The sequence below is a fragment of the Papaver somniferum genome, unplaced genomic scaffold (genome assembly GCF_003573695.1).
Source record: "Papaver somniferum cultivar HN1 unplaced genomic scaffold, ASM357369v1 unplaced-scaffold_107, whole genome shotgun sequence".
Taxonomy (NCBI): domain Eukaryota; kingdom Viridiplantae; phylum Streptophyta; class Magnoliopsida; order Ranunculales; family Papaveraceae; genus Papaver; species Papaver somniferum.
In genome coordinates this window covers 2,456,292-2,459,788 of record NW_020619603.1, presented here as the reverse complement: position 1 = coordinate 2,459,788, position 3,497 = coordinate 2,456,292, and positions in this window count along the sequence as shown.

Sequence of the window (3,497 nt, the reverse complement as noted above, 5' to 3'; positions counted from 1 at the left end):
AAAAAAAAGATCAGGTCAACCACACAAACTCACATATCCCAACTATTATAGTGATAAATGGGTAAAGAGCTAAAGTATCAGCTAGTGACTTGTATACCTCAAGCATATTTCTAACGAACGGTTCTTCATTAAAGAAGTCTCTCCGTACAAATACGAAAGGCAACTTGTATGACAGAGCCTCACTTACTGTTCCATACCCAATATTTCCTGAAACAGAATATAACTAAGTATCTGATTTTATTATCAGACTAACAGAAACGAAAAACTTAAATTTTCAACGAAACTTAATCCAATACCGATCATATAGTCACATGCTGCCATCACATCTGGTGTGTATACATCTCTTTTGAGCTTTATAAAATTTGGAGGAAGTTCTTGATTGTCAGATGCACCACATACCTGATTTAGAATAGATTATTATTTTGCTATAATTCAAGTCCGGAAAAATATTTGCCTGCCTAAAACAGATCAAGGGGATAGTTCTGCAAACAAAAGTACCAGACAGAGCCAACCAGGCGGTAAATACTCCTCCTTTAGTGTCCAAAAAACAGAATCAGAAGAAGTTTCAACCAGTACAACATATATGTACTCCTGGATCAAACCAAAAAAATAAGAGAAAACCTATAGATTCATAGTAAACAAAAAAAGAAAACAGTACGTCAGATATGTATTGATGGTTAATACACAAAGGAAAACTGAAAATCAAACCAAAAACCATAAAAATATCAGATCTACTAATGAAATAAACATAAAACATGATTTTTTATTTAGATCTGAACTTGTTTCATTAAAATCCACCAATATATCATATACGTACCGATGATTAATACACAAAAGCAACTCAAAAGCATATAAAAAAAACCAAAATGGAACTAAAATCAGCTGCATGTGAAAACCAAGTAATAAATCTATAAAAAACTGAATCGAAACACTTTTTTTTCCAGTATTCCATATATATACTTCTAGATCGAAGAAGAAGAATATCCAAAACTACAAAAATAACAAAATTAAAGCATAATTTTTCAGTACACCGTATATGTACTGCTGATTCATAATCTAAAATTTAGCTGCATGTAAAAAACAAGTAGCGAATCTATGAAAAAATAGAATCGAAACACTTTAATTTGAGTATTCCGTATACGTACTTCTGGATCAAACAATAAAAATCTCCAAAACTATAAAAATAAAAATAAAAATTAGAGCAGTATATTTCAGTACACCAAATATGTACTGTTGATTCATAGTCTAAAAATCAGCAGTACGTGAAAAACTAGAGAACATCATGAAATCGAACTACCAAAACTGGAAAAAGAAAGTGAAAACATCATGAAATCAATCAGATCTTCATGATTCAGTTGAGAATTAATCAAAAACAAAGAAGCACTGAAGAAAAGATTACATAACATACCTGTAAAACCACGAAACATCTTCACAAACCCTAGGTCTAAACTTCATAAGCGGCTGCAGCAGAGAAGAGGAGAGCGAGCGAGAGAGAGAAAACGGATCTGAGAAGAAAATTGAGAAAATGTGACTTTTATTTCTGTTATATTTATAGTGAAGGCCATTTTGGGAATTATCAAAATGCACGTAATAGGTTACAAACGTGTGTAGGACCTGGGCTTAAAAAATTTGGTCCATTTTTATGTTTTCTTTTAATTATGGACCTCCGATTACTAGACTTTAATGGATGGACCTGCCACTAACTAAAAACACTATAATAATACCTATTAGTAATTCCTACTTAATTTATTTGGGAGCACATAAAACGATAGTTGAAAGCCTTGTAATCCCAAGCAAGTTAATGGAGGTCAAGATATACCTTGCTTTTTCCATTGCTTTCACTTTTGCACTGGTATTTCAATCTTTATTTTTTAGCGTTTCTTTTAGATTGTCGTCTTGCACGGTGGTGTTGGCGAACGTATTTACCTACTTTTAAAGGGAAGCCCGACAGTGGTTGGTCTCCTTTTGCAAGTAGTTGTTCTTGTGCTGCAATTATCATGTTCGTACAAGTGTGTAGTGCTTGAGCAGCAGAAGCTGCTTGTTCTGTAAAACATCTCTATCCTATTAGAGCATGCACTTTCTAACATGGACATGTTTTGTAACAATGATGGTTTTTCAAATAGTGATTGTAGTTGAAGTGGTAAAACAGATTCGTATCAGACTTGTGAAGAAAACAGTTTTTAGATTTAAATTTAAACAGGCAAATAAAAAGAGTTGTTCAAAGTTATAGAGAAAAACACCAAGACTAGGATTCCACCAATGACCATTTTAATAGTAAACTCTAAATAGTTCTTATGCAATTTTATCTTTAAAATCAATTCTAATATTTGCCTCAAATAAGTTTTTGAAGTAATAATTGTAATTAAAAAGTATAAAACATCAAAAGTTACTAAAACCCAGCATGCTTCATCAAGTCAATTCACAATTACTCAATAAAAACTATTAATTCAATTTTAATTCATGCAAATAATCAAATAATAATATTGCAAATAAATGTAAAAATTAGAATTATACCAATAAATTTTGTGCCAATGGCTTCCTCCATCGTCTCGGCTAATGGGTTTAGCTCATCATCCCAAAAACACACTCACAAGATAAATTCATGGCTAAAATAGGTGTTTTTATTGATGATTATATGATGAAATAGGAATTAGCAACGCTGTAGAAGTGTTACAGCGTCACTGTTACAAATGGTGTAAGTGCTGAGAAGAAACGATAGAACTAAAGTGATGTAAATAGCGACACAGGGTGTAAGCTGCTGGAAAGAACGATACAAGCCGTGTGCTGTAAACAGCGACAGCGTGTTCTGGTTTTAAGACTGATGAAGAACGACTGCCTTAGCAGGTCTGTTCTTCCTCTTCTTCTTCCTCCTTGAACAGCAGCAGCAGCAGCAACAATCAATGGTATCTTCCTCGTTTCGGCTCTGAACTCTCTCCTATTTGTCTCTAAACTTTTCTAACCTTTCTTTGATGTAAACCAACATTTATATAGCCCAACAGATCCATAAATCTCGACTAAATCCGAGAGTATTTCTCTTTTTTTTCTTCTCGAGCAGTTGAGAGAATAATCTCTTTTCTGTTGCTTTGTACGCGTCCTATGGCCAGTTATTACACTCCAAAATTCTCTTAAGAATCGAACAAGACTAGGTACATCTTTATCCAGCGTAAAACTCTCCCAAAATTCTTCACAAAATCTTTGAAAATAAACCGAAAGAGTACGTATCCTGTTGAACTTTGATTCACTTCTCCCGGCCATTCTAGCCCAATTAAGCCCATGAAATCATCCATACTAGAATTGTATATCCATATCACGTCCAGCCCATGAGAATCAGTGATTGAATCTCATTAAAACTCGTCCGAAAATCCAACCCTAAATCTGTCTGGTGAAAGAAAATTTTCCCGCCAAAATTTTCTTTTGAATTTGAGAAGTTGACCTCCCCTTATCTGTGGCTGGTCTCCCTTTAGCAGATGCCTGGAAATGGGTCACCCCTTAGTAAT